We start from the raw sequence: 12,769 nt of genomic DNA, 5'->3' as shown, positions 1-12,769 counted from the left end.
CGCCAGTACTCATCCTGCCACTAACACGCAACCCAATCCTCATACAATCTCATGGCTCCATCCCATACTCACCCTCTCGTGCATCTCCCTCACGGCCAGCCTCACTCAACCTGCCACCACCTGTGCTGCAGCCACAGGGCATGTATCACATATGTGCAGTAGGCAGCGTAAGGCAAACGTGTCGTGAGCATGAAGGGGGTGCACAAGGGTGTCTGAGGGTTTGCCATGGGTGTTACCTATATTGAATTTCAGAGCAACAAACATCACACATTATATTGGCACCACCACCGCCATGTCTCCGCGAATCCTGTCCGTTGTGTCCAATAATGCCCGCTCCTGGGTATCACTATGAGGACCCACCACTGATGCCACCCATCGTGTTACTGCAGAGTAGGTGCAGGTGTATTTGCAGGGCTCTTCCGCGCAGACGACTGAGAGACATCGGCGGTGTACCCGGCTGCACCCTGGAAGGATGCGGAGGAGAAGTTGTGGAGGGCAGTGGTGACTTTGACAGCGACAGGTAGGCAGTTGGTGCTGGGGCCAGCCAGGAGTAGCTCGGCATGAAAGAGCTGCAGATCTCCACGACTACATGTCGAGCGAATCTGCGCCTCCGTGTGCACTGCTGCTCGGAGAGGTCCGGGGAGCTGCGCCTCGGTCTGTGGACCCTGTGGCGAGGGTAGTGCCCTCTATGATGCGTCTCTCTCTGCGGTAGCCCTCCCTCCTGCTGTGCAGGTGGGCGTGCAACAACACCGTGTTGGGGGGCTCCATGTCTCTGCGGCGGACGGCGTGGACTGCGAGGCTGCTGGGGCTGGTCATGCTGTTCGTCCTCCGAGGGTGTCCACGCACCACCCATCTGGCAGGTGTTGGTCTGAGGGGTTGTGCAGGGTAGGTGGGTGGTTCCCCGGACTGGGGCTGCGGTTTTGTGTCAGTCTGTCCTCTGGCTTGGCGGGGGGTGGTGGGGGGCAGGGGTTGCCCTATGTGACACGGTGGCCTCCTGCGTGGGTGAGGGCTCTCCCCCGTGGAGTGCACCTTGTCACCTGCCACAGGCTGCTGCAACACGCCTGGTTGGGGGGAGACTGTTTCCCCCAGTGTGTGAAACACTCTGCGATGAAGGTAAAATCCCACACTTCCTCTTTTGACAGCTGATTCAGCTCATTAAATGACCTCAACAAGCAAGGTAAGTACTCTCAAGTGGAACCCCGCTGGCTTTAATTGCCTGCGGGATTCCCACCAGCGGGGGCCACGCACGCAGCCCCGCACGTCATCGGGGAACCCGGAAGTGGTCGGGATCGCGGTGCGATCCGGTCACGTGACCAAATATCGGGATTTTCGGGGCCCCCCCCGCTGGAAACCCGCAGGAAACCCGACCCTAAAATCGAGCCCAATGTTTCAAGTGTGGATCCTTCATCAGAATTGAAGGTGAATACAGATGAACGGCATTTAAAAAGGAACAGAACAAAGGGAAGAAAATACACACACACACATATTCACACACACATATACACACGAGCACACAGACATACTCATACACACACACACACACAGACATACTCATACACACATACAGACAGACAAACACACATACACAGACGTACTCACACAAACACACACACATTCATATACACTCATACACACAAATACACACATACACACACATATGTACTCACATCACGTACACACATACATACATAGACATACATTATATTAAGGTGGATTATGATACATTTTGACTTAACTTTCTTTCCTTGCTTTCGATTTCATGTAAAAGATAAAAAAAATAAGCATACCATAGTGTTCCATATATTATTATTATTTTTAAAAATTTATTCTCAGGATGTGGGTGTCACTGGCCAGGCCAGCATTTATTGCCCATCCCTATTTGTCCTGAGAAAGAGGTGGCGGGACATCTTCTGGAAACGCAGTAGCAGTTTGATGCAACAAATTAGCTTCAGAGGGCAGCTAAGAGTCAACCACATTGGTGTGGGACTGGAATCACATATAGGCCAAACCCAAGTAAGGAGGGCAGGTTTCCTTCCCTAAAGGACATGAGTGAATCAGTTGGGTTTTTACAACAATCCGACAGCTTCATGGTCATTCTTAGTGATACCAGCTCTTTATTTCCAGATTTTTTTTAACTGAATTAAAATTTTCAAACTGCCATGGTGGGATTTGAACTCACATTCTCTGGATTATTAGTCCCGGCCTCTGGATTACTAGTCCAATAACATAACCACTACATTACCATGCCCCAATTCTATTTAATAAGCCCAGCATTTGGATAAATGATATCTGTTTTAGTCAGTAATTGAAATCTATCTGTCTACATCGAGATGTGAGATTCAGAGCTGGTGACAGACAGCTGCACTGGTGGAGCAGCTGGCACCGACCCTGCTCTCTGGTGCAGGTTTAAGTCTGAGTGAAAACTGGCATTCCACCACCTATAACAGTTCCTGCATCTCGTGGCTGCATCTGGTACCTTCCTCCTGAAGTGCGGCTGCCTGCGGAGCTCGCTTGGAATATTTAGGTGAGGCCTGAGGCCCAGTTTCGGGCCAGCCTCGGGACTCTCTGTTTGGGCACACCCCAGACTAATTTCTACTCCATTTTCAGGGGCCCAAATGTTTTTCAAAAGTGTTACGTTTTGGAACAAATTGATAAATCAGATGGATGGTCTGGGTCAGATAGATTGGGAAAAGGACAGAGTATCTTTTTATTTTACTTGCAGTGACTGTTAAATGCCGTACTGCACCTTGCTTAATCATTAGCAGCAACTGGGAGTGCCAGTGGATTGATCACCTTAACTTCTCCTGTGTCGGAAGTGTCTTTAGTGCTTGCTTTCTGTATTTTGATGAAGCTTGGACAGGAATCCACTGTGAAAGGCCTGTAGGAAGCATTTAGGAAGTGGTGCAGCCATGTCTTAGATTGTCTTGCTGGACCATCTCTCCTCCCCTCCCATATCTATAGCAGCATGCTCCCTCCCCTCCTCCCTTCTGAGATCTTTAGTTCATTGATCCCCACCTTTTACCCCTATGTTCCCATTTGCTTTACATAGAATTACATGGAATCTATAGCACAGAAACAGGCCATTCAGCCCAACTGTCTATGCTGGCATTTATGCTCCACACCAGCCTCCTCCAACCTCCCTCCATCTAACCTTATCAGCATACCCTTCTATTCCTTTCTCCCTCATGTGCTTATCTAGCGCCCCTTAAATGCATCTATGCTATTCGCCTCAACCAGTCCTCCTGGTAGCGAGTTCCACATTCTAACTACTCTCTGGCTAAAGAAGTTTCTCCTGAATTCCTGTACACTGTCTTGACGTAATTTTTCATCCTTATTAGTATTTTAAAAATTTCACTTCAATATTTTCCTTATATTTAACTGCTTATTTTCAGTGTTACATCTTTTCTCCCTTTTGTTGTTGGAAATTTACCTCAAACCGTATCCTGCAACCATTTTGCCTGCCTGGCAGAACACACTAGTGCAAGTACAGACATCTTCCTATAGTGCAGATCAGCCCATTCAAAAAATAGGGCAGACAAAACTACTAGGAGGGCCACAGACTGCATTAGTAGTTCCTATTGGAATGTGTCGTGACTCGAACTTCCATTTTAAATATAAGAAGTAGATAGGCAAATGGCTCCTTCTGTGATGAAATCGATGAGGTAAAATGACCCCGGCTGGTGGACTGGCCAGGCACTGATGAAACACATCATCCAACCGCATGCCCATCTTATTTGAGTTCCTGCAGGCAATGAATGTACAAGAACAGTGAGTTTTAAAACTGACAGGGTGGAGTAACCTCATAGAATCATACAGAACAGAAGGAGGCCATTCAGCCCATGATGCCTGTAACGGCTCTTTGAAAGAGTTATCCAATTAAGAACATGTGAATATAAAAATTAGGAGCAGGAGTAGGCCTTCCAGCTGCTTGAGCCTGCTCCTCCATTCAATAAGATCATGGCTGATCTTCAACCTTAACTTCTCTTTCCCTCCCTATCCCTGGATTCCCCGAGAGTCCAAAAATCTATCGATCTCAGTCTTGAATATACTCAACGACTGAGCATCCACTGCCCTCTGGGGTAGAGAATTCCAAATAGTCACAATCCTCTGAGTGAAGAAATTCCTCCTCATCTCAGGATAATGGTCATCCGACCCCTTATCCTGAGACTATGTTCCTTAGTTCTAGACTCTGCAGCCAGGGGAAACATCCTCTCAGCATCTACCCTGTCAAGCCTCTTAGAATCTTAGATGTTTCAATGAGATCACCTCTCATTCTTCTAAATTCCAGAGAGTATAGGCCCATTCTACTTAATCTTTCCTCACAGGACCACCCTCTCATCCCAGGAATCAATCTAGTGAAGCTTTGTTACACTGCCTCTAAGGAGACCAAAACTGCACACAGTACTCTAGGTGAGGCCTCACCAAAGCCCTGTACAAATGAAGCAAGACTCCCTTACTCTTGTACTCCAACCCCCTTGCAATAAAGGCCAACATACCATTTGCCTTCCTAATTGCTTGCTGTACCTGCATGTTAACTTTCTGTGTTTCGTGTACAAGGACACCTAAATCCCTCTGAACACCAACATTTAATGGCTTTTCACCATTTAAAAAATATTCAGTATTTCTATTTTTCCCACAAAGTGAATAACCTCACATTTCCCCACATTATACTCCATCTGCCATCTCATTTAACCTGTTGATATTCCTTTGCAGACACTTTTGCCCTCCTCACTGCTTACTTTCCCACCTAGCTTTGTATCGTCAGCAAACTTGGATACATTACACTCGGTCCCTTCATCTAAGTCATTAGTATAAATTGTAAATAGCTGAGGCCCAAGCACTGATCCCTGCGGCACTCCACTAGTTACAGCCTGCCAACCTGAAAATGACCCGTTTATTCCTACTCTCTGTTTTCTGTCCGTTAACCAATCCGCAATCCATGCTAATATATTACCCCCAATCCCATGAGCCTTAATCTTGTGTAGCAACCGCTTATGTGGCACCTTATCGAATGCCTTTTGAAAATCCAAATATACTACATCCACTGGTTCCCCCTTATCTATCCTGCTAGTTACATCCTCAAAAACCTCTAATAGAATTATAACTAATATAATTATAATAATTAGCCTCACTTCCCCACTCTTTCCCCATAAGATCATAGAATCATAGAATGGTTACAGCACAGAAGGATGCCATTCGGCCCATCATGTCTGTGCCGGCTCTCTGCAAGAGCAATCCAGCTAGTCCCACTCCCCCGCCCTTTCCCCGTAGCCCTTCAAATTTTTTCCCTTCAAGTACTTATCCAATTCCCTTTTGAAAGCCACGATTGAATCTGCCTCCACCGCCCCCTCGGGCAGTGCATTCCAGATCTTAACCACTAGCTGTGTAAAGAAGTTTTTCCTCATGTCGCCTTTGCCAATCACCTTAAATCTATGTCCTCTGGTTCTTGACCCTTCCGCCAATGGGAACAGTTTCTCTCTATCTACTCTGTCTTGACCCTTCATGATTTTGAATACCTCTATCAAATCTCCTCTCAACCTTCTCTGCTCTAAGGAAAACAACCCCAGCTTCTCCAGTCTACCCATCTAACTGAAGTCCTTCATCCCTGGAATCATTCTTGTAAATCTCTTCTGCACCCTCTCTAAGGCCTTCACATCCTTCCGAAAGTGCGGTGCCCAGAACTGGACACAATACTCTGATTGTGGCCGAACCAGTGTTTTATAAAGGTTCATAACCCTGCAATTTTTTTCTTTTTCAAGTATTTATCCAATTCCCTTTTGTAAGTTACTATTGAATCTGCTTCCACCACCCTTTCAGGCATTGAATTCCAGATTATAACAACTTACTGCGTAAAAAAAATTCTCATCCACCCCCTGATTCTTTTGCCAGTTACTTTAAATCAGTGTCCTCTGGTTACCGACCCTCCTACCAGCGGAAACAGTTTCTCCTTATTTATTCCATCAAAACCCATCATAATTCTGAGCACCTCTATTGAATTTCCCCTTTAGCTTCTCTATTGTAAGGAGAACAATCCCAGCTTCAGTAGATCTATTCGAGAAAATCTCCCCCGGTTCTCACTTGGTTCCAGTTTAATTTTGCAAGTTACCACGTTAGGCTCCAAATGGGTGTTAACTGTGCTAGTGCTGTGAGAATAATAATACACTGAAAGGGCATAAGTGTATTTGCTATTTGAAAAACAAACAATGCAGTTCTGATGATGGGGACACACCTGAATCGTCACAACCTATCTTTTCTCTTTACAGATGGTGACTGACCTACTGTGTACTTCCAGCAATTTCTGTTTTTAATTCAAATAATGCAAGTACTCCTTGGGTTTTAGAATTGGACCAAGATTTTCTGAATTTCAGTCATTTGAGTTTTAAGGACAATGTGAATCATTACTGAAGCTTAGAAATACTATACGAACGTATGAACATACGATTTAAGAGCAGGAGTAGGCCATTTGGCCCCTCAAGCCTGCTCTGCCACTTGATAAGATTATAGTTGATCTGATTGTGACTTAAACCCTACTTTCCCATCTACCTACTATAACCTTTGACTCCCTTGTTAATCAGGAATCTATCTAACTCAGCCTTAAAAATATTCAATGACCCTGCCTCCTCCGCTCTCTGCGGAAGGGACTTCCACAGACTCACGACCCTCTGAGAGAAAAAATTTCTCCTCATCTCCGTCTTAAATGGGAGACCCCTTATTTTTAGACTGTGGCCCCTAGTTCTAGTCTCTCACACAAGGGGAAACATCCTCTCAGCATCTACCCCTTCAAGTCCTCTCAGGATCTTATATATTTCAATAAGATCACCTTTCATTCTTCTAAACTCCAATTTATACAGGCCCAACTTGTCCAACCTTTCCTCATAAGATAACCCCCTCATCCAAGGAATCAGTCGAGTGAACCTTCTCTAAACCGCCTGCAAAGCAATTATGTCCTTTCTCAAATAAGGAGACCAAAACTGCACACAGTATTCTAGATGTGGTCTCATCAATGCCCTGTACAACCGTAAACAATTTTACAACACCAAGTTATAGTCCATCAATTTTATTTGAAATTCACAAGCTTTCGGAGGCCTCCTCCTTCCTCAGGTGAATGTTGTGGAAATGAAATCCTCGAACCCTTCGCATTTATAAATCACAGAACAATACCTGGTGATTACGCAAGTCTTTCCAACTGCCCGTTGCCAAGGCAATCACAGTGTGCAGACAGAGAGGTTTTACCTACAAGGCCACCGAATATACAGACACCCAAAAAAAAACAGAGAGAGAGAGGCAGAAACATAGAAACATCCGGAAGGAAGAGAAAGACAGCAAATGACCCGTTATATTAAAAACAGATAACATTTGTTCGCTGGTGGGGTTACGTGTAGCGTGACATGAACCCAAGATCCCGGTTGAGACCGTCCTCATGGGTGCGGAACTTGGCTATCAATTTCTGCTCGACGATTTTGCGTTGTCGTGTGTCTCGAAGGTCGCCTTGGAGTATGCTTACCCGAAGGTCGGTGGCTGAATGTCCTTGACTGCTGAAGTGTTCCCCGACTGGGAGGGAACCCTCCTGTCTGGCGATTGTTGCGCGGTGTCCGTTCATCCATTGTCGCAGCGTCTGCATGGTCTCGCCAATGTACCATGCTCTGGGGCATCCTTTCCTGCAACGTATGAGGTAGACAACGTTGGCCGAGTCACAGGAGTATGAACCATGCACCTGGTGGGTGGTGTCCTCTCGTGTGATGGTGGTATCTGTGTCGATGATTTGGCATGTCTTGCAGAGGTTACCGTGGCAGGGTTGTGTGGTGTCGTGGACGCTGTTCTCCTGAAAGCTGGGTAATTTGCTGCGAACGATGGTCTGTTTGAGGTTGGGTGGCTGTTTAAAGGCGAGTAGTGGAGGTGTGGGGATGGCCATAGCGAGGTGTTCGTCGTTATTGATGACATGTTGAAGGCTGCGGAGAACATGGCGTAGTTTCTCCGCTCCAGGGAAGTACTGGACGACGAAGGGTACTCTGTTGGTTGCGTCCCGTGCTAGTCTTCTGAGGAGGTCTATGCGATTTTTCGTTGTGGCCCGTCGGAACTGTCGATCGATGAGTCAAGCGTCATATCCCGTTCTTACTAGGGCGTCTTTCAGCGTCTGTAGGTGTCCATCGTGTTCCTCCTCGTCTGAGCAGACCCTGTGTATTCGCAGGGCCTGTCCATAGGGGATGGCCTCTTTGACGTGGTTAGGGTGGAAGCTGGAAAAGTGGAGCGTCGTGAGGTTGTCCGTGGGCTTGCGGTAGAGTGAGGTGCTGAGGTGCCCGTCTTTGATGGAGATTCGTGTGTCCAAGAAAGAAACTGATTCTGAGGAGTACTCCGTGGTGAGCTTGATGGTGGGATGGAACTTGTTGATGTTATCGTGTAGTCTCTTCAGTGATTCTTCGCCATGGGTCCATAGGAAGAGAATGTCGTCGATGTATCTGGTGTATAGTGTTGGTTGGAGGTCCTGTGCAGTGAAGAAGTCCTGCTCGAACTTGTGCATGAAAATGTTGGCGTATTGGGGTGCGAATTTGGTCCCCATGGCTGTTCCGTGTGTTTGGGTAAAGAACTGGTTATCGAAGGTGAAGACATTGTGATCCAGGATGAAGCGGATGAGTTGTAGGATGGCGTCTGGAGATTGGCTCTTGTCGGTGTTGAGTATTGATGCTGTTGCAGCGATGCCGTCATCGTGGGGGATACTGGTGTAGAGTGCCGAGACGTCCATCGTGGTGAGAAGTGTTCCTGGTTCAACTGGTCCGTGGGTACTGAGTTTTTGTAGGAAGTCTGTAGTGTCGCAACAGAAGCTGGGGGTTCCCTGTACGATGGGTTTCACGATGCCCTCGATGTATCCAGAGAGGTTCTCACACAGGGTTCCGTTGCCTGATACGATAGGACGTCCGGGTGTGTTGGCTTTGTGTATCTTTGGGAGGCAGTAGAAGTCTCCCACGCGGGGAGTACGTGGTATGAGAGTGCGTAGCATGCTTTGACGGTCTGGATTGAAGGTCTTGATCAGTTTGTTGAGCTGGTGGGTGTGTTCTTTGGTCGGATCTGCGGGTAACCGTCTGTAGTGTTCCTGGTTGTCCAGTTGTCGGTATGCTTCTTTGCAGTAGTCCGTTCTGTTCTGTATGACGATGGCTCCTCCTTTGTCCGCTGGTTTGATGACGATGTTGCGGTTGGTCTTGAGAGCGTTGATGGCGTTGCGTTGTGCTCGGGTGACATTCTGGACTGTCTTCTGAGTCCGGCTGATGAATCTGGCATTGACGCATTTCCTGACAGCTTGAGCGTACATGTCAAGCTGAGGGCAGCGACCCTCCGGAGGAGTCCAGTGAGACTCTTTCCTCTTCGGTTGCTGTACCGCGGATCCCTCTGTCTGCTGTTCCGGATCGTTGATTGTCTCATTGGGTTCGTTGGTAGTGGGGCAGAAATTGAGCCCTCGGCTGAGAACTTCGATTTCGTCTGGTTGAAGGGTGTGGTCGGACAAATTGACGATAGACTTCCCTGTACATCTGTACAACTGTAGCAAAACATCTCTACTTTTACATTCCATTCCCCTTGCAATAAATGACAACATTCCATTTGCCTTCCTAATCACTTGTGGTACCTGCATACTAACGTTTTGTGATTCATGTACTCAGACATCCAGATTCCTCTGTACCTCAGAGTTCTGCAATCTAACTCCATTTAAATAATTTACTGCTTTTCTATTCCTCCTGCCAAAGTGGACAAGTTCACATTGTCCCATATTATACTCCATCTGCCAAATTTTTGCCCACTCACTTAACCTATTTATATCCCGGCAAACTCCTTGTGGGTGATTTTAAACTCCAAGAACGGGTGGGTTGGGGGTGGTGGGAGTTGAAAATAGTTGTTTTTTGGGTCGCAATCACAAAATTTTCGGACTTTGCATTCCCAGTGGATCGACGTTAAACCCGGAAATAAAGCCAGGTTACGGTCCCGACTTTATGGTTGTTCAACTAATTATGAAAAAGAATGGAGAATGGAGCCTCCACCAGGATCCTGAATCAGATGGTTGGAGGGAATTATGTTTAACTGGAAACATTTGTTTGTTTTTCTTTCTTTAATTTTTTTTTGTTGTGGTTTAAAACAGAACTTGATGGTGACCTCATCGAGGGAAGTGGGTGAGAAGGAAGAACGCTGTGAGAGAGGATTCTCAGTCAGAGGGCACGATCCTGCTTGAGAACTGTTATGGTTGCAGTGCGAGGGAGCTGAATTTTGCCTACAGTCACTGCACCCCAAAAGCGATTTTGCCAAACAGCCTTTCATTTAAAATATACTTTAGGGAACAGTGAAGAACAAAAGAATCTGGAATACATTTAATGGGAGCTGGCACCATATTGCTTGTTTAAAGCACCATTTGTTAAAGAAACAGCATTCAGTAACACCTCCATCACAAAGACCACCTACTTCCACCTCCGTAACATTGCTCTTCTCCGCCCCTGCCTCAGCTGGAACTCTCATCCATGCTTTTGTTTCCTCCGGACTCGACTATTCCAATGCTCTCCTGGCCGGCCTCCCATCTTCCACCCTCAATATACTTCAGCTCTTCCAAAACTCTGCTGCCCATATCCTAACTCGCACCAAGTCCCGTTCACCCACCACCCCTGTTCTCACTGACCTACATTAACTCCCGGTCCACCAACACCTCGATTTTAAAATTCTCATCCATGTGTTCAAATCCCTCCATGGCCTCGCCCCTCCCTATGTTTGTAACTTCTTTCAGCCCTATAACCTTCCAAGCACTTTGCATTCCTCCAACTCTGGACTCTTAACCACACCCAATTCTTTTACCCCACCAATGGCGGCCATGCCTTCAGCCGTCTAGGCCCTAAGCTCTGGAATTCCCTCTGCAAACGTCTCCGCCTCTCCACCTCGCTCCTCCTTCAAGATGCTCCTTAAAACCAACCTCGTTGACCAAGCTTTTGGTCACCTGTCCTAACATCTTCTTCTTTGGCTCGGTGTCAGTTTTTGTCTGATTACGCTCCTGTGAAGTGCCATGGGACGTTTGACTATGTTAAAGTTGTTGTAATATTTATGGGCTTTAGTGTGACTTGCACTCTTATTCCAACTCAAATGACAAGTAACTTTTATAGTACAAACCCTGTCAGCTCATTAACCCTTCTGGTTCAGAAACTCCTCTGGGCTGAGTACATAAATGGTGTTATCAGCAATCAATGCATCGCCAAAACCACGCATGAAGTGATTTGGAAAAAAGGACATTGAAAATTCATCATGATTATTTTTAACTGATTTTTAAAAGAGCACTTGATAGCCAAACGAGTGCTGCGTAAATAATTACACTGACCCAATGTATTGTACATACATCACACTTTTGCACAGGTCCGAATTCGTATAGGAGAAGAACACTACTGATACTGCTGCTAGATAAATGGAATAGCAGTTCCTCGATCTTCAACACAGCATGTACCGCTCTTAGCTATCAGCTCCTCTGTTGTAGTTGGGGACACAAATTACCCATCTTATAATAGAAATAAAAGAATAAACATGAATGATGTAAATGGAACATAAATACAGGAAATACAGAAAATTCTGAAAGTTCACAGGAGGCCAACTGACATTGTATAAAGAAGGATGGTGTTATATTTTGGGTTGTTTTTTAAAACTCATCTTTTTTTCTAGATATTTTCAGGGTGCAGCGTCTCCGAAGGTCTCTCTAATTGAGTCTTCACTCCCTATGTTTCAGTTGGTGTTTTGATAGTGAGATAAATCAGTAACGTGCGCAGGGACTCAACAGAGAGCCCTCTTCACTGTATCTCGGCGTACTGATTTTATCGCAGACCCTCATGTGATCTGCCTTGACTTTGAAACTAGACTGCGACTTCAACTTTAACTGCCAAACAATCTTATTAAACAGTAAAAGAATAAATGAATACTAGCAATGATACAACATAAATGTTACAATTATTATTAAACGGTGAGTAAATAGAGAATAATAAATATTTCCAACTGCAGTGTCAAACATTCTTTTCCATTTCTCACTTTTGAAGTGTAGTCGCTGTTGTAATGTAGGAAATGCTGCAGCCATTTTGTGCACAGCAAGGTCCCACAGACTGCAATGAGATAATGACCAGATACTGTTTTTAGTGATGTTGGTTAAGGGATAAATATTAGCCAGGACACTGAGGAGAACTCCCCTGCTCTTCTTTGAAATATTGCCATTGGATCATTAACATCCACCTGAGAGGGCAGATTAACGTCTCATCCAAAAGTCAGCACCATCCAACAGTGAAGCACTCCCTCAGTACTGCACTGGAGTATCAGCTGAGATTTTGTGTTTAAGTCTCTGGAGTGGGACTCTGAACCCACAACCATCTGACTCAGAGGTGAGAGTGCTACAACTGAACCACAGCTGACACATAGACTGAAAAATCAACTAATTTTTCTCTTCCGTGAGATGACCAGCCTGCTGTGCATTTGGAGTACTTTGTGATTTTATTATAGTCTGCGTAGAAGAATCACACACAAGCCATAAAGCAACGCATCTCAAAGTATTGCGTATTGCAGCATAATCATCCTGTTTGCTTCTTTTAAATATTTAGTCAATATACCTCATAATGAAATAACTTCATAAACATTTCATAAGCTCTGACTGAAGAACTTTGCAAGCAAATATTTTAAATATTTTGGAGTATTGTTGTAACAAGATATCAGCGGAGGTAGGATTGAGTGTTTACTTTCACCTTTGACGTGCCAGCCTGTGTTGAACAAACATTCC

The 12,769-nt window shown here is 45.6% G+C and overlaps 1 long non-coding RNA gene across 1 annotated transcript in view; it reads left to right on the top strand.

Annotated features, from left to right (window-relative positions):
• The window catches only part of LOC137344398 (uncharacterized), a 60,498-nt gene extending 48,379 nt beyond the window's left edge, over window positions 1–12,119 (top strand). The window contains exon 4 of the long non-coding RNA XR_010968345.1: window positions 10,124–12,119. This is a non-coding gene — a long non-coding RNA (uncharacterized lncRNA). The remainder of the gene's footprint in view (window positions 1–10,123) is intronic.
• The last annotated feature ends 650 nt before the right edge of the window (window positions 12,120–12,769 follow it).

The sequence above is a fragment of the Heptranchias perlo genome, chromosome 27 (assembly GCF_035084215.1).
Source record: "Heptranchias perlo isolate sHepPer1 chromosome 27, sHepPer1.hap1, whole genome shotgun sequence".
In the NCBI taxonomy this organism is placed as follows: Eukaryota; Metazoa; Chordata; class Chondrichthyes; order Hexanchiformes; family Hexanchidae; genus Heptranchias; species Heptranchias perlo.
This window is presented reverse-complemented; position numbering and strand designations above follow the sequence as displayed.